This window comes from Rattus norvegicus, chromosome 3, assembly GCF_036323735.1.
Source record: "Rattus norvegicus strain BN/NHsdMcwi chromosome 3, GRCr8, whole genome shotgun sequence".
Lineage (NCBI taxonomy): Eukaryota > Metazoa > Chordata > Mammalia > Rodentia > Muridae > Rattus > Rattus norvegicus.
In genome coordinates, this window is record NC_086021.1 from 159415180 (window position 1) to 159439406 (window position 24227).

At 42.3% G+C, this 24227-nt stretch overlaps 1 protein-coding gene across 3 annotated transcripts in view; it reads left to right on the forward strand.

Moving 5' to 3' along the window:
• Window positions 1-24227, forward strand: part of 3300002I08Rikl1 (RIKEN cDNA 3300002I08 gene like 1) — a 146713-nt gene that overhangs the window by 117088 nt on the left and 5398 nt on the right. The window lies entirely within an intron of this gene.

A 24227-nucleotide genomic window follows, 5' to 3' on the forward strand; every position in this document is an offset into this window, starting at 1 on the left:
TGCTGACATATGCTCTTTCCTGTTTCTTTCTGCAGGCACTCAGCGCTATGAGTTTTCCTCTTAGCACAGCTTTCATTGTGTCCCATAAGTTTGAGTATGTTGTATCTTCATTTTCATTAAATTCTAAAAAGTTTTTAATTTCTTTCTTTATTTCTTCCTTGACCAGGTTATCATTGAGTAGAGCATTGTTCAATTTCCACGTATATGTGGGCATTCTTCCCTTTTTGTTATTGAAGACCAGTTTTAGGCCGTGGTGGTCCGATAGCACGCATGGGATTATTTCTATCTTTCTGTACCTGTTGAGGCCCGTTTTTTGACCAATTATATGGTCAATTTTGGAGAAAGTACCATGAGGAGCTGAGAAGAAGGTATATCCTTTTGCTTTAGGATAGAATGTTCTATAAATATCCGTTAAGTCCATTTGGCTCATGACTTCTCTTAGTCTGTCTACATCACTGTTTAATTTCTGTTTCCATGATCTGTCCATTGATGAGAGTGGGGTGTTGAAATCTCCCACTATTATTGTGTGAGGTGCAATGTGTGTTTTGAGCTTTAGTAAGGTTTCTTTTACATATGTAGGTGCCCTTGTATTTGGGGCATAGATATTTAGGATTGAGAGTTCATCTTGGTTGATTTTTCCTTTGATGAATATGAAGTGTCCTTCCTTATCTTTTTTGATGACTTTTAGTTGGAAATTGATTTTATTTGATATTAGAATGGCTACTCCAGCTTGCTTCTTCTGACCATTTGCTTGGAAAGTTGTTTTCCAGCCTTTCACTCTGAGGTAGTGTCTGTCTTTGTCTCTGAGGTGTGTTTCCTGTAGGCAGCAGAATGCAGGGTCCTCGTTGCGTATCCAGTTTGTTAATCTATGTCTTTTTATTGGGGAGTTGAGGCCATTGATATTGAGAGATATTAAGGAATAGTGCTTATTGCTTCCCGTTATATTCATATTTGATGTGAGGTTATGTTTGTGTGCTTTCATTCTCTTTGTTTTGTTGCCAAGACGATTAGTTTCTTGCTTCTTCTAGGGTATAGCTTGCCTCCTTATGTTGGGCTTTACCATTTATTATCCTTTGTAGTGCTGGATTTGTAGAAAGATATTGTGTAAATTTGGTTTTGTCATGGAATATCTTGGTTTCTCCATCAATGTTAATTGAGAGTTTTGCTGGATACAGTAATCTGGGCTGGCATTTGTGTTCTCTTAGGGTCTGTATAACATCAGTCCAGGATCTTCTGGCCTTCATAGTTTCTGGCGAGAAGTCTGGTGTGATTCTGATAGGTCTCCCTTTATATGTTACTTGACCTTTTTCCCTTACTGCTTTTAATATTCTTTCTTTATTTTGTGCGTTTGGTGTTTTGACAATTATGTGACGGGAGGTGTTTCTTTTCTGGTCCAATCTATTTGGAGTTCTGTAGGCTTCCTGTATGTCTATGGGTATCTCTTTTTTTAGGTTAGGGAAGTTTTCTTCTATGATTTTGTTGAAGATATTTACTGGTCCTTTGAGCTGGGAGTCTTCACTCTCTTCTATACCTATTATCCTTAGGTTTGATCTTCTCATTGAGTCCTGGATTTCCTGTATGTTTTGGACCAGTAGCTTTTTCCGCTTTACATTATCTTTGACAGTTGAGTCAATGATTTCTATGGAATCTTCTGCTCCTGAGATTCTCTCTTCCATCTCTTGTATTCTGTTGGTGAAGCTTGTATCTACAGCTCCTTGTCTCTTCTTTTGGTTTTCTATATCCAGGGTTGTTTCCATGTGTTCTTTCTTGATTGCTTCTATTTCCATTTTTAATTCCTTCAACTGTTTGATTGTGTTTTCCTGGAATTCTTTCAGGGATTTTTGCGATTCCTCTCTGTAGGCTTTTACTTGTTTATTAATGTTTTCCTGTGCTTCCCTAAGTGTGTTCAGGTCTTTCCTGAAGTCCTCCAGCATCATGATCAAATATGATTTTGAAACTAGATCTTGCTTTTCTGGTGTGTTTGGATATTCCATGTTTGTTTTGGTGGGAGAATTGGGCTCCGATGATGGCATGTAGTCTTGGTTTCTGTTGCTTGGGTTCCTGCGCTTGCCTCTCGCCATCGGATTATCTCTAGTGTTACTTTGTTCTGCTATTTCTGACAGTGGCTAGACTGTCCTATAAGCCTGTGTGTCAGGAGTGCTGTAGACCTGTTTTCCTCTCTTTCAGTCAGTTATGGGGACAGAGTGTTCTGCTTTCGGGCGTGTAGTTTTTCCTCTCTACAGGTCTTCAGCTGTTCCTGTGGGCCTGTGTCTTGAGTTCACCAGGCAGCTTTCTTGCAGCAGAAAATTTGGTCTTACCTGTGGTCCCGAGGCTCAGGTTTGCTCGTGGGGTGCTGTCCAGGGGCTCTCTGCAGCGGCAGCAACCAGGAAGACCTGTGCCGCCCCTTCCGGGAGCTTCAGTGCACCAGGGTTCCAGATGGTCTTTGGCTTTTTCCTCTGGCGTCCGAGATGTGTGTGCAGGGAGCAGTCTCTTCTGGTTTCCCAGGCCTGTCTGCCTCTCTGAAGGTTTAGCTCTCCCTCCCACGGGATTTGGGTGCAGAGAACTGTTTATCCGGTCTGTTTCCTTCAGGGTCCGGCGGTGTCTCCGGCAGGGGTCCTGCCGCTCCTGGGCCCTCCCCCACGGGAGCCCAGAGGCCTTATACAGTTTCCTCTTGGGCCAGGGATGTGGGCAGGGGTGAGCAGTGTTGGTGGTCTCTTCTGCTCTGCAGCCTCAGGAGTGCCCACCTGACCAGGCGGTTGGGTCTCTCTCTCACCGGGTCTGGGAGCAGAGAGCTGCTGCGGGCCGGGATCCGCGGGTGTGGGACTTCCGGTAAACACAGAACGTGCCCGGTTCTAGAGAAATTCTGCTTCCGTGTGTCCCAAGCTCACCAGGCAGCTTTCTTGCAGCAGAAAATTTGGTCTTACCTGTGGTCCCGAGGCTCAAGTTCGCTCGTGGGGTGCTGCCCAGGGGCTCTCTGCAGCGGCAGCAACCAGGAAGACCTGTGCCGCCCCTTCCGGGAGCTTCAGTGCACCAGGGTTCCAGATGGTCTTTGGCTTTTTCCTCTGGCGTCCGAGATGTGTGTGCAGGGAGCAGTCTCTTCTGGTTTCCCAGGCCTGTCTGCCTCTCTGAAGGTTTAGCTCTCCCTCCCACGGGATTTGGGTGCAGAGAACTGTTTATCCGGTCTGTTTCCTTCAGGGTCCGGCGGTGTCTGTGGCAGGGGTCCTGCCGCTTCTGGGCCCTCCCCCACGGGAGCCCAGAGGCCTTATACAGTTTCCTCTTGGGCCAGGGATGTGGGCAGGGGTGAGCAGTGTTGGTGGTCTCTTCTGCTCTGCAGCCTCAGGAGTGCCCACCTGACCAGGCGGTTGGGTCTCTCTCTCACCGGGTCTGGGAGCAGAGAGCTGCTGCGGGCCGGGATCCGCGGGTGTGGGACTTCCGGTAAACACAGAACGTGCCCGGTTCTAGAGAAATTCTGCTTCCGTGTGTCCCAAGCTCACCAGGCAGCTTTCTTGCAGCAGAAAATTTGGTCTTACCTGTGGTCCCGAGGCTCAAGTTCGCTCGTGGGGTGCTGCCCAGGGGCTCTCTGCAGCGGCAGCAACCAGGAAGACCTGTGCCGCCCCTTCCGGGAGCTTCAGTCTCTACTTAATTTCTATTTGGTCTTGGTAGATAGGCTTTGTGATGCACGACTGTATACTGTCTTAATGGATATTGTTGAGGAATTGTTGGATAGGGGTTGGCAGAAAGAAAGGTAATAGTGGAAGCAGCATACTTCGATTTTAATTTCAAATGCATGCCATTACAAGCAAAGACAAAATAACACCCTTGTATGGTAAGGATAATATAAAAATATGTCATCCATCAGAATAAAGTTAGACTCCAGAGGGCCAAATAACCTAGCCTGATATAGCTGTCTTCTGAGAGGCTCTACCAGAGCATGACAAATACAGATTTGAGTGCTAGCAGAAAACCATTGAACTGAGAATAAGGTCCCCATTGGAGGAGTTAGAGAAAGGATTGAAGGAGCTGAAGGGTTTCAATGCCAACCAACCAGAGCTCCCAGGGACTAAACCACTACCCAAAGAGTAAAAATGGACAGACCCATGGCTATAGCTGCATATGTAGCAGAGGATGGCCTAGTTGGGCACCAATGGAAGGAGAAGCCCTTGGTCCTACCAAGGCTAGACCTCCCCCTCCCCCTGTCAGGGTAGGAAGGGGAGAAAGAACATCCTCATAGAAGAAGTGGGTAGGGATATGGGCTAGGGGGCTTATGGAGAGGAAACCGGGAAATGTAAAGAACAACAACAACAACAAAATCCAATAAAAACATCCCAAGGGGGAAATATCTGTCATGCTAGGAATGGTGGCACAAAAGTGCAGGATTAAATATATACTGCTCTTTATTACAGATTTAGTGTGTAGTGTATATTACAGTTTACTTAGTGAATCAAGGTCAACTGGGATTCTAAATGAGATCTTGTCTCAAAGATAACAAATCAAAATTAAATATATTAAGATCCAGCTGACATTTTCTTCTTCTCATTCCTAATTTATCCTAAAGATAAAATTTGATTAATTTCCATATTGATAACTATGGTGTTTTCCCTGATTTTTCCAAGTTGAAGATCACTTTGTTTTTCGATTTGTTTTTCCTCTATAATCTTGAGATTTACACAGTATAAATTGTTTCTATTGTTCATTGTATGTTTTTAGAACTGGCAGATATTTAATTGAATTTATAGCTGCAGAGCAATTCCAGTTTAGTAATCACTTACTATATACCTTAGCCTCCAGTTTGAATATAAAAAGTTCCTCTTTATTTACTCAGGATTTTTTTCTCAGTCCTAATTCAAAGGAGCCTGCGATATTGGCCTAGAATAAAAATAAAAATTTACTTCACATCATTTTAGATGTTCCCTAGTTCTTGGCAGAGCAACCATATCCAACCTTTTTGGAAAAAAATCTAATTGATAATTGAGATGGGTTATGCAATACAAGTGACAATGTAGAACATTCCTAGATAGGAATTTATCTCTAAAGTGCTGGGACTGATAACACATGCTATCAGGCTTTGCAATATTCATTTTGAAAATGATTGTATGGCACAGGTTCTAAACACTTGAAATGACTTTAAGAGTTATTGAATTGTGGCAGGACAAGATGGCAGAGTTGAGAATGGCCTCTGAGTTCCCTTGGATAAGGGCACAGCAGCAGCAGGTCCCCTGCCTCTGAGACACCGCCAGAACCTGAAGGGACCAACCAGATAAACAGTTCTCTGCACCAAAATACTGTGGGAGGGAGAGCTAAACCATCAGAGAGGCAGACACACCTGGGAAACCAGAAGAGTCTACACTCGGCCCACATCTCTGACTCCAGAGGAAAACACCAAACGCCATCTGGAACCCTGGTGCACGGAAGCTCCCGAAAAGGGCGGCGCAGATCTCCCTGGTTGCTGCCCACACAGAGAGCTCATAAGCAATACCCCACGAGCAAACTTGAGCCTCGGGACTACAGGTAAGACAAACCTTCCTACTCCAAGCGACCTGCCTAGTAAACTCAGGACACAGGCCCATAGGAACAGCTGAAGACCTGTAGACAGGAAAAACTATACGCCCGAAAGCAGAACACTCTGTTTCCATAACTGGCTGAAAGAAAACAGGAAAACAGGTCTACAGCACCCCTGACACACAGGCTTATAGGACAGTCTAGCCACTGTCAGAAATAGAAGAACAAAGTAACACTAGAGATAATCTGATGGCGAGAGGCAAACGAAGGAATCCAAGTAACAGAAACCAAGACTACATGGCAATATCGGAGCCCAATTCTCCCACCAAAGCAAACATGGAATATCCAAATACACCAGAAAAGCAAGATCTAGTTTCAAAATCATATTTGATCATGATGCTGGAGGACTTCAAGAAAGACATGAAGAACTCCCTTAGAGAAACACAGGAACACATAAATAAACAAGTAGAAGCCTACAGACAGGAATCACAAAAATCCCTGAAAGAATTCCAGGAAAACACAATCAAACAGTTGAAGGAATTAAAAATGGAAATAGAAGCAATCAAGAAAGAACACATGGAAACAACCCTGGATATAGAAAACCAAAAGAAGAGACAAGGAGCCATAGATACAAGCTTCACCAACAGAATACAAGAGATAGAAGAGAGAATCTCAGGAGCAGAAGATTCCATAGAAGTCATCGATACAACTGTCAAAGATAATGTAAAACGGAAGAAGCTACTGGTCCAAAACATACAGGAAATCCAGGACTCAATGAGAAGACCAAACCAAAGGATAATACGTATAGAAGAGAGTGAAGACTCCCAGCTCAAGGGACCAGTAAATATCTTCAACAAAATCATAGAAGAAAACTTCCCTAACCTAAAGAAAGAGATACCCATAAGCATACAAGAAACCTACAGAACTCCAAATAGATTGGACAAGAAAAGAAACTCCTCCTGTCACATAATAGTCAAAACACCAAATGCACAAAATAAAGAAAGAATATTAAAAGCAGTAAGGGAAAAAGGTCAAGTAACATATAAAGGCAGACCTATCAGAATCACACCAGACTTTTCCCCAGAGACTATGAACGCCAGAAGATCCTGGACAGATGTCATACAGACTCTAAGAGAACACAAATGCCAGCCCAGGTTACTGTATCCTGCAAAACTCTCAATTAGCATGATGGAAAAACCAAGATATTCCATGACAAAACCAAATTTACACAGTATCTTTCTACAAATCCAGCACTACAAAGGATAATAAATCGTAAAACCCAACATAAGGAGGGAAGCTACACCCTAGAAAAAGCAAGAAACTAATCATCTTGGCAACAAAACAGAGATAAGAAAAGCACACAAACATAACCTCATATCCAAATATGAATATAACAGGAAGCAATAATCACTAATCCTTAATATCTCTCAACATCAATGGCCTCAACTCCCCAATAAAAAGACATAGATTAACAAACTGGATACGCAACGAGGACCCTGCATTCTGCTGCCTACAGGAAACACACCTCAGAGACAAAGACAGACACTACCTCAGAGTGAAAGGCTGGAAAACAACTTTCCAAGCAAATGGTCGGAAGAAGCAAGCTGGAGTAGCCATTCTAATAACAAATAAAATTAATTTTCAACTAAAAGTCATCAAAAAAGATAAGGAAGGACACTTCATATTCATCCACCAAGATGAACTCTCAATCCTAAATATCTATGCCCCAAATACAAGGGCACCTACATACGTAAAAGAAACCTTACTAAAGCTCAAAACACACATTGCACCTCACACAATAATATTAGGTGATTTCAACACCCCACTCTCATCAATGGACAGATCATGGAAACAGAAATTAAACAGAGACGTAGACAGACTAAGAGAAGTCATGAACCAAATGGACTTAAAAGATATTTATAGAACATTCTATCCTAAATCAAAAGGATATACCTTTTTCTCAGCTCCTCATGGTACTTTCTCCAAAATTGACCATATAATTGGTCAAAAAACGGACCTCAACAGGTAGAGAAAGATAGAAATAATCCCATGCATGCTATCAGACCACCACGGCCTAAAACTGGTCTTCAATAACAATAAGGGAAGAACGCCCACATATACGTGGAAGTTGAACAATGCTCTACTCAACGATAACCTGGTCAAGGAAGAAATAAAGAAAGAAATTAAAGACTTCTTAGAATTTAATGAAAATGAAGTTACAACATACCCAAACTTATGGGACACAATGAAAGCTGTGCTAAGAGGAAAACTCATAGCTCTGACTGCCTGCAGAAAGAAACAAGAAAGAGCATATGTCACCAGCTTGACAGCACACCTAAAAGCTATAGAACAAAAAGAAGCAAATACACCCAGGAGGAGTAGAAGGCAGGAAATAATCAAACTCAGAACTGAAATCAACCAAGTAGAAACAAAAAGGACCATAGAAAGAATCAACAGATCCAAAAGTTGGTTCTTTGAGAAAATCAACAAGATAGATAAACCCTTAGCCAGACTAACGAGAGGACACAGAGAGTGTGTCCAAGTTAACAAAATTAGAAATGAAAAGGGAGACATAACTACAGATTCAAGGGAATTCAAAAAATCATCAGATATTACTATAAAAGCCTATATTCAACAAAACATGAAAATCTTCAGGAAATGGACAATTTCCTAGACAGATACCAGATAGCAAAGTTAAATCAGGAACAGATAAACTAGTTAAAGAACCCCATAACTCCTAAGGAAATAGACGCAGTCATTCAAGGTCTCCCAACCAAAAAGAGCCCAGGTCCAGACGGGTTTAGTGCAGAATTCTATCAAACCTTCATAGAAGACCTCATACCACCATTATCCAAACTATTCCACAAAATTGAAACAGATGGAGCACTACCAAATTCCTTCTATGAAGCCACAATTACTCTTATACCTAAACCACACAAACACCCAACAAAGAAAGAGAACTTCAGACCAATTTCCCTTATGAATATCGACGCAAAAATACTCAATAAAATTCTGGCACACCGAATCCAAGAGCACATCAAAACAATCATCCACCATGATCAAGTAGGCTTCATCCCAGGCATGCAGGGATGGTTTAATATATGGAAAACCATCAACATGATCCATTATATAAACAAACTGAAAGAACAAATCCACATGATCATTTCACTAGATGCTGAGAAAGCATTTGACAAAATTCAACACCCCTTCATGATAAAAGTCCTGGAAAGAATAGGAATTCAAGGCCCATACCTAAACATAGTAAAAGGCATATACAGCATACCAGTTGCTAACATTAAACTAAATGGAGAGAAACTTGAAGCAATCCCACTAAAATGAGGGACTAGACAAGGCTGCCCACTCTCTCCCTACTTATTCAATATAGTTCTTGAAGTTCTAGCCAGAGCAATCAGACAACCCAAGGAGGTCAAGGGGATACAGATTGGAAAAGAAGAAGTCAAAATATCACTATTTGCAGATGATATGATAGTATATTTAAGTGATCCCAAAAGTTCCACCAGAGAACTACTAAAGCTGATAAACAACTTCAGCAAAGTGGCTGGGTATAAAATTAACTCAAATAAATCAGTAGCCTTCCTCTACACAAAAGAGAAACAAGCCGAGAAAGAAATTAGGGAAACGACACCCTTCATAATAGACCCAAATAATATAAAATACCTCGGTGTGACTTTAACCAAGCAAGTAAAAGATCTGTACAATAAGAACTTCAAGACTCTGAAGAAAGAAATTGAAGAAGGCCTCAGAAGATGGAAAGACCTCCTGTGCTCATTGATTGTCAGGATTAATATAGTAAAAATGGCCATTTTACCAAATGCTATCTACAGATTCAATGCATTTCTCCAAAGAGTTAGAACAATTTTCAAATTCATCTGGAATAACAAAAAACCCAGGAGAGCTAAAACTATCCTCAACAATAAAAGGACTTCCGGGGGAATCACTATCCCTGAACTCAAGCAGTATTACAGAGCAATAGTGATAAAAACTGCATGGTATTTGTACAGAGACAGACAGATAGACCAATGAAACAGAATTGAAGACCCAGAAATGAACCCACACACCTATAGGCACTTGATTTTTGACAAAGGAGCCAAAACCATCCAATGGAAAAAAGATAGCATTTTCAGCAAATGGTGCTGTTTCAACTGGAGGTCAACATGTAGAAGAATGCAGATCGATCCATTATTATCACCCTGTACAAAGCTTAAGTCCACGTGGATCAAGGACTTCCACATCAAACCAGATACACTCAAACTAATAGAAAAAAAACTAGGGCAGCATCTCGAACACATGGGCACTGGAAAAAATTTCCTGAACAAAACACCAATGGCTTATGCTCTAAGATCAAGAATCAACAAATGGGATCTCATAAAACTGCAAAGCTTCTGTAAGGCAAAGGACACTGTGGTTAGGACAAAACGGCAACCAACAGATTGGGAAAGGTCTTTACCAATCCTACAACAGATAGAGGCCTTATAACCAAAATATACAAAGAACTCAAGAAGTTAGACCGCAGGGAGACAAATAACCCTATTAAAAATGGGGTTCAGAGCTAAATAAAGAATTCACAGCTGAGGAATGCCGAATGGCTGAGAAACACCTAAAGAAATGTTCAACATCTATAGTCATAAGGGAAATGCAAATCAAAATAACCCTGAGATTTCACCTCACACCAGTGAGAATGACTAAGATCAAAAACTCAGGTGACAGCAAATGCTGGCGAGGATGTGGAGAAAGAGGAACACTCCTCCATTGTTGGTGGGATTGCAGACTGGTACAACCATTCTGGAAATCAGTCTGGAGGTTCCTCAGAAAATTGGACATTGAACTGCCTGAGGATCCAGCTATACCTCTCTTGGGCATATACCCAAAAGATGCCCCAACATATAAAAAAGACACGTGCTCCACTATGTTCATCGCAGCCTTATTTATAATAGCCAGAAGCTGGAAAGAACCCAGATGCCCTTCAACAGAGGAATGGATACAGAAAGTGTGGTACATCTGCACAATGGAATATTACTCAGCTATCAAAAACAATGACTTTATGAAATTTGTAGGCAAATGGTTGGAACTGGAAAATATCATCCTGAGTGATGTAACCCAATCCGAGAAAAACACACATGGTATGCACTCATTGATAAGTGGCTATTAGCCCAAATGCTTGAATTACCCTAGATGCCTAGAACACATGAAACTCAAGATGGATGATCAAAATGTGAATGCTTCACTCCTTCTTTAAAAGGGGAACAAGAATACCCTTGGCAGGGAATAGAGAGGCAAAGATTAAAATAGACACAGAAGGAACACCCATTCAGAGCCTGCCCCACATGTGGCCCATACATATACAGCCACCCAATTAGACAAGATGGATGAAGCAAAGAAGTGCAGGCCGACAGGAACAGGATGTAGATCTCTCCTGAGAGACACAGCCAGAATACAGCAAATACAGAGGCGAATGCCAGCAGTAAACCACTGAACTGAGAATGGGACCCCCGTTGAAGGAATCCGATAAAGAACTGGAAAGCTTGAAGGGGCTCGAGACCCCATATGAACAACAATGCCAAGCAACCAGAGGTTGTAGGGACTAAGCCACTACCTAAAGACTATACATGGACTGACCCTGGACTCTGACTTCATAGGTAGCATTGAATATCCTAGTAAGATTACCAGTGTAAGGGGAAGCCCTGGGTCCTGCTAAGACTGAACCCCCAGTGAACGTGATTGTTTGGGGGAGGGCGGCAATGGGGGGAGGATGGGGAGGGGAACACCCATAAAGAAGGGGGGGGTTAGGGGGATGTTGGCCTATAAACTGGAAAAGGGAATAACACTCAAAAATGTAAATAAGAAACACTCAAGTTAATAAAAAAAAGAATTATTGAATTGTTCCACTTCTCCAGTGCGCCCTTTATCTATGTTACTCATTTTGTTTCTTCTTTCTGTGTGTGTGTGTGTGTGTGTGTGTGTGTGTGTGTGTGTGTGTGTGTGTGTCTATGTGTTTGTGTGTGGTTTTGAGGGATTTTCTATCCCAAGTTTTCTATCCCTTGTAATGTTTTCTCTCCAAGGCATTCTAAGTCACTCTAGGGTCTAACTTCTGTTGAGAGGATCCCTGCAGCTATCAGATAGGAAAGCAAACCATGGTAAGAGATGAGAATGGAAACCCAGTGTGGATGGACTTTGTCAATGAGATCTGACCTGGGGGAATCTAATACCGTAGGAATCTTTGCCAGCATCTTTAGAACACGGGACAATTTAGGAAAGATTTAAAGGCCACAACCAGTCTAATCATTATACTTCCAGGTATACAGTGAATCTGAAGGTGTGACTATATAGAAACAATGACAAGGAACATGTGACCAAGGGAATGGTTTCTATAGCTAAAAGACCTAGAATTTATTGTGTCCTCTGACTAATACCATAAAGGTCACCTAACCATAAAACACCGTGACATCTCCCCTAATGATGGGTAGGAGTCTGAGGAAGCAAGAGTCTGGGATAATCATTCTGGGTAATTTGGGTCAGTTAGGTCTATCTTTATAGCAAAAGGTAGGTGAGGTCAGCCTCCAAGGATGGCAAAGGGTCCCAGTTCTTTGATAAAAGCCACTCTCAGTCTTTTGCATTGAAAGTAGGTATTTTATCATAGTGAAGAGGACCCTGCCTGTTTAACATTCCTGCTTTCCCTAGTGACCTGTGTTTGAAAGGACCTTTATGGCCCCACCATCCCATCCTGTTGCTCATTAAAGAGTAGAACTCTCCTGCAAGTGGGACAATTAGCTTCAGGAAAAGATGAGCTCCCCTCTATGGTATTCAAAACAACCAGTAGAATGTGGTCAATTTTGCAACCATATGCACACAAACAACAGAAATGAACTCAGCATGCTTTATGCATATATTTGAGCATACATTTTTTGTTTTTTTTCTTTTTTTAAATATTAATTTTATGTATGTGAGTACACTGTTGCTGTCTTCAGACACACCAGAAGAGGGTGCCAGATCCCATTACAGATGGTTGTGAGCCACCATGTGGTTGCTGGGAACTGAACTCAGGACCTCTGGAAGAGCAGTCAGTGCTCTCAATCGCTGAGCCATCTCTCCAGCCCCTATTTGAGCATACTTACTCACTCATATTTAAGTAGGAAGAAATTAACTGCAAACAATTTGGGGAGTGATGCAGCCAGAAAGAGAAGGGGTAAGTGAACTAATACATTATAATAAAAAGGTGAAAAAAATAAATTTTAAATTAACGAACTGCCTAGAGAGATAGCTGAGAAGGTAAGATGTTGCTAAAAAGAATTCAGGTTTCACCCTAGAATATGCTTTTGCTCTAATTCCATTCCCAGCCATTTCCTGCAGTTTTTTGGCTTCTGTGGATGCAGACACCTGCACACACACACACACACACACACACACACACACACACACACACACACACACACACACGGAGAGCTTTTCTAGAAACTTTGCAGGAATTTGACATTTAGCCAGGACATGAAAGTAAGCTCAGGCAGGAGTTTTTCGCCTTGTTTATTGCCTTGTGTGTCCTTTAATCTAAAATTGACCTTACTTGCATGTACTTAAAATGGTATAAAAACAAATGATATAAAAAAACCTGCTTTAGCCTCAGAACAAGCTTGGATCATGCTATAGTGTTGTCTAAAAATAATTTTATATTAATTTTTATCTTTATTAACTTGAGTAGTTCTTATTTACATTTCAATTGTTATTCCCCTTCCCGGTTTCCCAGCCAACATCCCCGTAGCCCCTCCCCCCTTCTCTATGGGTGTTCCCCTCCCCATCCTCCCTACATTACCGCCCTCCCCCCAACAATCACATTCATTGAGGGTTCAGTCTTGGCAGGACCAAGGGCTTCCCCTTCCACTGGTGCTCTTACCAGGCTATTCATTGCTACCTATGAGGTTGGAGCCCAGGGTCAGTCCATGTATAGTCTTTGGGTAGTGGCTTAGTCCCTGGAAGCTCTGGTTGCTTGGCATTGTTGTTCACCTGGGGTCTCGAGCTTCTTCAAGCTCTTCCAGTCCTTTCTCTGATTCCTTCAACGGGGGTCCCGTTCTCAGTTCAGTGGTTTGCTGCTGGCATTCGCCTATATATTTGCTGTATTCTGGCTGTGTCTCTCAGGAGAGATCTACATCTGGTTCCTGTGTAGTTGTCTTCAGACACACCAGAAGAGTGCATCAGATCCCATTATAGATGGTTGTAAACCACCATGTGGTTCCTGGGAATTGAACTTTGGACCTGTGGAAGAGCAGCCAGTGAGTGCTCTCAACTGCTGAGCCATCTGTCCAGCCCTGTCTTTTTCCTTTTTAATCATTGCTTCCTCCCTGGAGATCCCATTAACTGACTACTCAGCTGGCTTTGCTCTGTGTGTGTGTGTGTGTGTGTGTGTGTGTGTGTGTGTGTGTGTGTACATATATGTGTGTGTGAATATATATTTGTGTATATATATATGTGATCGTATATAATCATGACTTTTTTTAAGTATAAACTCAGTCATTTTATTTTGAATATATTAAGCTTGTAGTTGCTTGACTCTGTGGATGTGAAGCCTGACTGTACATACAGAATACCAGGGACAGAGCCTGGCAGGTGAAGGCTCACTGGATCGATGGGTCAGTTCACACTGTCCCACTGTGTGCTGAGTACTGGGTCTGGACCTACTAATCCTTTCTCCACTGCACCATCGGTCTGAGATGTGGTCTGATGATGCTATGTTTTTATTCAGGGCCTTGGTTGTTGTTAGGACTGGTACCCAAGCTAGTAGTGAAAGGAAGTTTGTCTTCAGCAATCCTCCCTTCGGAGCATCTTCTCTGCCAGCATTTGATGGTTGTCTTCTTCTCCTGGTCCCATTTGCTCAATGTCTTTCTGATCTTGGTCCTGAATGTAGATGGGTCCACTCCTATCAGATCTACCCCATGAGGATTCCCAAGTTTTCATTATGTTTGAGCTAGTTGAGACCCATCTATCCACACAGCAAACATCTGCCTATGTGCTGGGCAATGGATGTGCACTTGTTTGCGTCTTTGGTTCTATGATAGAAACGCTGACTAAAATCATCTTGTAGTGAAAAGGGTTTGTTTGGCTTACACTTCTAATCCATCACCAGAGGAAGTCAAGATAGGACCTCAAGGCAGGAACTGAAGCAGAGACCATGGGGGAGCACTGCTTATTGGCTTGCTCCCCATGACTTGCTTGCTCAGCCCACTTTCTTATACAATCCAGAATCCTGTGTCCAGAAATGGCTTCACCTAGTATAGCATGGGCTTTCCAGCATTAACAAATTAAAAAACATGCAAATGAATCATAGACTTGGGGTTGTTTGAATGAGAATGTTGCCTATTGGTATTCAGTTGATGAAACGTTTTGAAGGATTACAATGTGTGGCTTTGATAGAGGAAATGAATGTGTCAGTTGGGGTAAGGTTTCAAAAGCCCTCAGCAGTTCTAGCCTCTCTCTCTGTCTCTGTCCCCGCCCCCCCCCACCCCCGCCTCTGCTACCTACAGTTATAACGCACTCAACTTCTGTTACAGCCCCATGCCTGTCTGCTTCCTATCATGGAAATTGTAAATACATTGTAAGTAACTTTCTGAAATTGTAGGTAAATCCCCAAATGAATGCTTTATTTCATAAGAGTGACTTTGGTTGTGTTGTCATGGTAATATAATAGTGGACACAAGTTAAGTTCCCAGTGCCCATGTGGGGCAGCTCACAGCAGCCTCTAACTCCAACTCTAAGGGATCCATCACTCTCTTCTGGACTATAGGGGTATCTGTACACACACACACACACACACACACACACACACAGAGAGAGAGAGAGAGAGAGAGAGAGAGAGAGAGAGAGAGAGAGAGAGAGGTTAAGAAAGACACAGCACATATTCTGGGCATCTGAAGACTGGGAATGTGCACTGTTCCAAGATCTGAGCTGTTTGAAAGGCAGTGTAAGGGAGTGAGCAGTAAGAAAGAGTTAGAACGGTGCTCCACAGACACTGCAGGCAGGACCTGCAGACCTTTCCTGAAGGCTGCTGGTCGCTGTGCACAGCGACCCTGGTGCCCATCAGAAGAGTAATGATCCAATGCTTTAGTTGTGGCCACAAGACACCTGGTGCTATTGCTAAAGCTGAAGAGAGTGACAAGGACATTGTCCAACTACCCCTACTGAATCAGTCTCCTGGGGCACCCAATGCTGATGTTGCTACTGGCCAGTTGTTAGAAAACCTCAGTGGTTGTGTCCAATGCTACTTGGTCATTCTTGAGGCCATTTACACTTGAGATTGCTGATTCAGGTCCATTTCTCCAGGCTCTTCTGCTTCTCAATACTTCTAGCTACACTTCATTTTGTCCAGTGCTCATGACTTCCGAGCACGCAGCCTGGATTCTCCCAAGTCGCTCTCTATGTTTTCATTCAAAATTGCCTCTTCCCAGTGTTTTGTGGCTCCCACTCATATGCTTCTTGATTAAATGCTTTTGGTACTTATTGATCATAATTTTATGGCTGCATTATATTTTATATTATGTATTTTTAAGACACTTTCTCATAGCTTAGCCTGCCCTCACTTAATCTGCAGTGAAGATAACCTTGAACTCCTGATCTTTCTGTATCATTCCAAGGGCTGGGATTACAGGTGTCTACCACCACGCCTGGCTTTCCAACATTAGTACTACTGAAATGCAAATCTGTTGGAGGAGAACTGGTCGCAGCTGGAACCACTCAGTACTTCCTCTAGAGTAAGCTAGAGTTCTAAGGGTGGTGGTCATGTCCCTCAAGACTCACTAGCCAATCAGAACCTCCAACCGGGTCTGCCAGTCAGAAGAGGAGGAGGCTCTTCCTGGTACCAAGCCTGCAAGTTCCTGTCTGATCCTTAGCCGGCTCAAACGTTTCTGCGTGTTATGTTCTGAGTTCCTCTGCTGGGTGCTGTGAGGGAGTTCAGACAAGCTCGAAACTCCAGACATGGTAAGGGAAGGGTCATCCGCCACAAAGGGGAGGAGCAAGCGGCTTAGTAAGGGGTGTGTGTGTCTTCCCAGCAGCTGGACTGTAAGCAGCGACCAGACAGATATGGCCACCTGTGAGGTGCTTTATGGTTCCACTTTGTGGTTTCTTGGACCCAGCGGTGGCCTCTGAATAAATTTATTATGGGGCTGCATCTCCACAAAGCATTTGGGGTAGGGGGGTTGCGTGCACAAAAACACTTGACAGGATGTCAAATCTGAGAACCCTAGTTTCTCTATTATCTTCTCTAAGTTCTGCCTGTAGCATTTGGAATTAATTTTATGGAGGCTGTACGAGGCATTTCATATGTTGGGTAGCACTCCCAATATTAAGCTGCGATGTAGATGAGTAGAATTTACCAATTCCTTTTAAAAAAGATTTATTTTATATATATGAATACACTGTTGCTCTCTTCAGACAGGCTAGAAGAGGGTGTTGGATTCCATTACAGTTGGTTGTGAGCCACCATATGGTTGCTGGGAATTGAATTCATGGCCTTTGGAAGAGCAGTCAGTACTCTTAACCATGGAACCATCTCTCTAGCCTCCAATTCTTTTTTTTTTTTAATCTTTATTAACTTGAGTATTTCTTATTTACATTTTGATTGTTATTGCCCTTCCCAGTTTCCTGGCCAACGTTCCCCTAACCCCTCCCCCTCCCCTTCTATATGGGCTTTTCCTCCCCATCCTCTCCCCATTACCACCCTCCCCCCAACAGTCACGTTCACTAGGGGTTCAGTCTTGGCAGGACCAAGGGCTTCCCCTTCCACTGGTGCTCTTACTAGGCTATTCATTGCTACCTATGAGGTTGGAGGCCAGGGTCAGTCAAGAATTGGGTAGTTAGCCCCCAATTCTTATAGTGACACCAAGTAGGGTGTAGCTGAGGGAAGACTGCCTCAACAGTAAGCCACAGGTATAAAGTATGCTACCAGGGCCTGTTAGAGAACAGTATGCATGTGTTTGTTTACCAGGATTGTCCAGACATTTGTCTCCAAACCAGAACAAATGAGACAACTCTGGTTTACAGTCAGGCACTGGGCTGCTCATGAGATAGCAAAGAACAGGCCCTTAACAAGGTGCTCAAGGTAGCTTTATAAGGTGACAACCAACATTAAGGCATGGTGTTGATTGTACTCTGACACTTGAGTGAGAAGAGATAGAGACTAGTGAATGAGTGTCCTCCAACCTCCTTGGATTGGGGTCAGGGGATTACAAATAAAGAGGGACCTGTGTGAGAATTGAGTTCACTGGGCTGGAGAGATGGCTCAGAGGTTAAGAGCACTGACTGTTCTCCCAGAGGTCCTGAGTTCGAAACCCAGCAACCACATGGTGGCTCACAACCATCTGTAATGAGATCTGATGCCCTCTTCTGCTGTGTCTGAAGACAGCTACAGTGTGTTACATATAATAAAAATGAATAAATCTTTAAGAAAATTCATTTCACTGGCCAACTTTGAAGCTGGTATAATCAGCACAGAGTGGAGGGGCAAAGGGAAGGTGCGGGCGTTTTTGCTCTGACAGTAGTTGGGGACAGCCATGAGTAGTCAGGTAATCAATTTCAGGAAATCAGTAAAATTCCAAACTGGCCATCTCTGGGGTGGGGGGTTTCACAGAACAGGGCAATCAGGAATCTGGATGAAGGACTGAACTCATTTCTAGAAACCAAATCTCTATATTTACAGTAGTTCAAGCAACACACGATCTAGACAAACGAGTGCTGTGTTCCTAAAAGGAATGTTATTTTCCCTGTTAGAAAATACCCAATGTGAGAGAAAAGACAGGATTAACACTGGGTGTGCCCTAGTACATATGTTTAGTATCTGAATAATACTGGACCATAAAGTGTTTCAAGTTTTTTAAATAGTTTTCGAAAGTATAATTAAATCGTTTCTTTCTTTTTTCTCCCTACTGTTAACTCTGAAACCTTGGAACAAATGGTTGAGGAGCGGATTTAAGAAATCAAACACAGCTGGCTATCAGCTTCTCTCAGCAGACCTCAGTCCCTACCTATTATGTCACATGGCTGACGTACCTCACTCTCTAGCCCAGGGCAGGGCTCCCCTTCTCCCAGCCGCCATTCTGTTTGTAATCCAACCATCACGGTTACGTGGTCATTTTCATCTGTCATCCTCATCTCTTTGTCTGGATCTTGCTTCTCCCTTCCTCCCTCTCTCCTCATGGCTCAGCTTCACATCTGTTCTGTATCTTCCAGATGTTCCTAGCTCTTGTTCTGTTCTCTTTTACATAAAATAATCTTTCTACTCCATCATCCCTGGGAGTAGTCATATCCTTTTTTTTCATTCACTTCTCATTAACTGCTCCTTGCTATAAGATTCATAGACACTTTCTTTTTAATTAGGTCTGTGTGGTGATCCCAGCAGAGGTCCTCGGCCTCTGACCCTTACTGAGTCTGGATTACAATCAGAGCGGGACACTCTAGTACACTGACTGTGGAAATCTGTGGTGCTTATAATGTATAATGTCATTATCCAGGCTGTACATACAAGCATTGTTTTTGATGTGTAGTAGGAAGACATATTAGAAGTCTGAAGGTCTGGTTTCTCAAATTTCTGACCCTTCCACATTCAGTGCTGGGGGACAAATAGTTTAGGAATCAGTAGAAAGGAGGTGATAGGGATTATCCTTCAGTAATATTTGGTTAGGATCCTTCTACCTTTCTACTACCTTCACTCACAGTGGCATGATGCACCAAAATTCAATTCCAGAGTTCAAAAGGAGTCTCTAAGGTGCAGAATTTCTCAGGTGTCCATGGTGTTGGGTATGTGGATAAGACAGATTGCACTTCAGTGGGGCTACTTTTACCTGAAGTCATAAGGGGTCATGAGAGATTGCAGAGTCATAGCCCACCTTCCTGATCACCTTCATGTACAGAGAGAACTCTAGAACATGGGGAGTTGGAAAGACAGATCTGCAGTCACTGGAGGGATAGAAGTATAACAGTTTGGAGGTGACTTTGGGTTATTTTTATCGGGATCATGAAGTCTGTGTTTATTTAATTTCTTTACACATACAATCACAAGGAACATTGGCCAAGTTCAACTTTTTCCTGGTGTAGTTTCCTTAGGTATTGATGAAAACTTGAATACATTTTTATATGTTTGAATATATTTTTGGCCTTTTCTCTCCTTCCCCACATTCTTTCACAAATGTTGTATGCATTCTTGATTATTGTATCTCTGTTGTAAATACAGAAATCACACTGTCAATGTGTATACTATTTCCTCAAAATACTATTAAGAATTGTGAGTTTTCTCACATGACATATAGCCTTGAAATCAACTTCCCTGTTATAAATTTTTAGATGTAATGTTTTCTTTGTCCTTGTGTCCATTCCTTCTAATGTACCTTCCGTGTCTGAGATTCTCTCTTCCGTCTGTGTTCTGTGGGTGAACCTTTACCCTGTAGTTCCTCTTTGCAGTCCTAAAATTTGGCTTACAGGATTCCCTCAGTTTGTGCTTTTTTAAAATTTTTATTATTCTTTTTCTTATTATTTTTTTTATTCATTTACATTCTAAATGTTGCATTTTTTCCTGGTTCCCCTGCCTAGAGTTCTTCATCCCATCCCACTCCTTAGCCACTCTGAAGGTGCTTCCCCACTCAAACGTCTACCCACCCCCATTGCCTACACCCATAAAGTTTTACACCGGGATTAGTAATTTCATGTAATTGAAGAGTATTGTATTTGGAAGTACAAACCAAATTAAGAGGGGTATCATATCATAATGTTTGAATACATTGTTGAGATGTATCATTTTCTTCTCTAGGAAAACTACTTTTCCCCTCTTTTATTAAATTATTTTTTCATTTATATTCCAAATATTGACACCCTTAATGGTCCTCCCTCCCAGAGTTCTTCACCCCTTTCCCCTTACTCTTTTCATCTGAGAGGATGCTCCCCTACTCACACACACCCTTTGTACCCACCCACCCCGACCTTACCCTCCTAGCACGGAGTGGTCTTTTCAGGTTAACTATCCCCACTGTTGTGCATTTGAGTCCTGAAAGCCTGTCATATCACAGGTCTCTGGAACTTTCAGCTATTAAAAACAAGCACATCATGAATTTTGTAGGCCAATGGATGGAACTAGAAAATGTCATCCTGAGATAGTTAACCCAGACCCAAAAGGACATGCATGTTATATACTCACTGATAAATGGATCTTAGCCATACTTTTCAGATATTCATGATACAACTCACAGAAAGTATGTAGTTTAACAAGAAGGAAGGCCCACGTGAGGATGCTTCAATCCCACTTAGAAAGGAGAACAAAATAATCATGCGAGGCAGAGGGAGGGAGAGACCAGGGTGGGAGAGAAGGAGAGAGGAAAAGGGGATCAGGATCAGTTATGGGAGAAAGATAGGAAAGAAGCCCAGAGGCCCAGGAGAATGAATGGAGATGAGCAACCACGTGGTATGGGTGTGGGCAGAACCTCTATTTTATGCTGTCTTTATATTTCTATTTCCATTTTACCATTATAAACAGTTACATTTTCTTCAACTGTTTGCCTGTTTTTATTTCTATATTGATGGAATTTCTTGGTATTGTCTGTTGTTTGATGATCTTTCCTGCATTTATCTATTTCCTCTTGAGGGCCTCTATCACATCCATATGTTTAAGGTCTTTCCCTTGTATTTTCATTTTTGTTGGGATATTCAGGATTATCCGTGGGAGGATAGCTTTGCTCCCTTGGTGACATATTTTCCTGGCTGTCATTGGTTATGTTCCTAAGCTGCTATGTAGGCATCTAGGTTTGGTGTCATTATAGGTCTAGGTTCTGGTTTCTGGGTTTGTCTTCTTTTGGTGGGATTTTCGATCCTCGGTTTCTGTTGGCTCTCTGGATTTTGAGAGAGTTTATTGGCTGAGTGTTGCTTCATTTACTGCTCTGTTTTTGACTGTGCTCATGGCGGAAAGCTTGCTGGTTTTGGAGGTTGGGGGATGAAGACTCAAGGGAAAGATGATCTTAGTAATCCACAGGACACTGAACAGAAGAGAGGGGAAGCTGCCTTTTGTGTTCCTGTCCAGTGCTGTAAACGTAGTGTCGAGGGTGACAGATCGTGTGTTAGAGCTAAGGACAGCCTCAGTGGTCTTCTGGCAAGCATGCCACATGGTTGAGAAGGTGCGTCTTGCTGAGCAGGAGCTGGGACACAGAGACAGATAGGGCAGGAAAAGAAGGGCACTGGGGGATTGTCTGTGGCATTTATTGGCACCGTGGAAACTGGGACAGGAAGCTTTCCCTGATGCTGTGCTGCAGTGCTTCAGCAGCTATGAGAACTGGGTCTGGGGTAACATAGTGGATAGGTCTTTGGACAGAATGCCTAGTCTTCTGGCAGTCATGGCCTGTTTCAGCAGGGAGTTTCTGCCTATAATCGAGGGCTCAGACACAGAGATGGCACGAGAAGAGAAGATGGAATGCTCTTTTGTATCTACAGGAAGCATGGACATGTGAGAGGAAGCTGCAGTCCTAAGGGCAACCTTGAGTTTTGGGTTTCAGGCAGCAGAACATGGGGACGGTCTGGTGGCATCTTACCTAGTTTCTTACTAACGCTTAATACTCAGGCGTCAGGTTCCCAGGGCTCATTTATTTGCTTCTATATTTACTTAGGTTTTTGTTGTTTATCTATGAAAGACTGTTTGCTTGTTTTTGATAAAATGTACTATGTGCATGGTCAGTCAGCAACTGTTCAGTTTGGGGTTGACCTGAGGTCAGATGCCAACAGCCAACCCAAATTGGGAGGCTCTTACCTACCCGCTCTACAGATCTAATGGTCTGATACCCTATTCCCTTGTGTATCATTTGTGCACACATGGAAGGCATTTTTTCTCTCTTATTCACAAACATGCACGTAAAATGGTAATAGATATAATTTCAAAACTGCTATGACTTATACAGCAGTTAGCTTAAAACAAGTTGTTTAGGTCTATAGTACAAAGCATAATCTGTTTTTTTTTTAAATCTACGTACTTGCACTTGGTTTTAAAAGTTAGCATTTTCTCACATTGGTACAGACTTGTATCCAGTCATTAGTCACTGAAAACAAATGATTTCTAAGTGATCCCAAAGCACATGCTTTTCTTTATCATAAGCGAAGGAGATACTTTTAGCAGTCAATATTTTCTCCAGTGTTGCACCATTCTCATGCTTTAAGCAGTAGCCCAGCCGCCCAATTGGATGCACATAGGGAGTGAAAGACCTGGAACTGAGAGGTGCGTGAGGAGTTGCAGGGACAGAGCTAGATGAGCACTTTGAACCTGAAGCCCCATGTGTCTGAGACAGAGCTGCAGGAATTAGTATTTGCCCTCTTAGGTTTCTTGTCTTGGTCCAGTGTATAATCTTCCTCTATATTGGAATGGAAAAGGTTTTATTGTGCCAGTAAATATTTGAAAAACATCATTTGTCGTCTGATTTTACAAGATGTGGCAATCACAAGATGGCCTTGAATGTCAAAGGATTCTTTGGAAGTTTGAACAGTTCGGAGGCTTTTGTAAACATTGAAAAAAAATATATGATTTATTTATTATATATAAGTACACTGTAGCTGTCTTCAGACTCACCAGAAGAGGTCAGCAGATCTCATTACAGATGATTGTGAGCCACCATGTGGTTGCTGGGATTTGAACTCAGGACCTCTGGAAGAGCAGTCAGTGCTCGTCACCACTGAGCCATACCTCCAGCCTGATATATAGCTTCATGAGAGGAAGACCATGAACCTAGAGTGACCAGAGTCACAATATACTCAACACACTCGACCCACTTCCTGTTCTTTATGTCTACTGTGTCGTGGTTGAAACTTAGCAGTCAGCTTCTTTCTTCTGCTCTCATGTCCTCATCATTACAGACTCTGTCCCTAGGTCACATAAGATGCAATAGAAGCGACTGTTATTCAGAGCTAAGACATTCCTTTCCCTAGCCTGACATTTTTATGTTTTGAGTTGTGTTTATGATTCTGATTTTGAAGACAAAAGTATTTCTGTGTGGCCTTGACTGTCCTGAAAGTAGGTTTGCTGAACAGGCAGATGATAATGATCCGTCTGCCTCTCTCTCCAGAGTGCTGGAATTAGATGTGGGGCAAAATGCCTAGTTTGTTTTGTTTTTATGTTAGCTGTTTGGGTTGGAATGTAGATTTTGTATGAGCAAGCATATGCGCATGTGCTGAACTTCAGGTACACTTGAACTGTGAAACTCGCAGACAGTATATTATATTTCACAGGATGTCAGGCATTCATGTCATTAGTACTATGTGGATGTTCATTGGATTACAGGTGTGTGTCATCATTTCTACCTGTGGGTTTTGTTCTGAATTTTTTGAATGAATGTATTTTCCCTGTACGCATGCGTAAGTTCATCCTTTGTGCCTGATGCTCACAGCAGGCAGAAGATATCTTTATAACTCTTGAACTTGGTCTAATGGATATTTGTGTGCCTCCATGCAAATATTGGGAACTTACCCCAATTATTTGCAAGACAGGGAATACCTCTGGTGAGCCACATCTCTGCCCTATATTGCTCATTCATGATCAAGATTTATATAGCTAATATTTTCTTCTCTCCATTTGTAACTTTTTAAACATACATTCACTTTTATTAAGAACTTATTAATTTTACTGTTAAAACTGGGTTACTTAAGGTTTTTGGAAGATGACTACAGACCTGTAGTGAATGTACAATTCTCTGTAGGTACTTCAGTGTAGA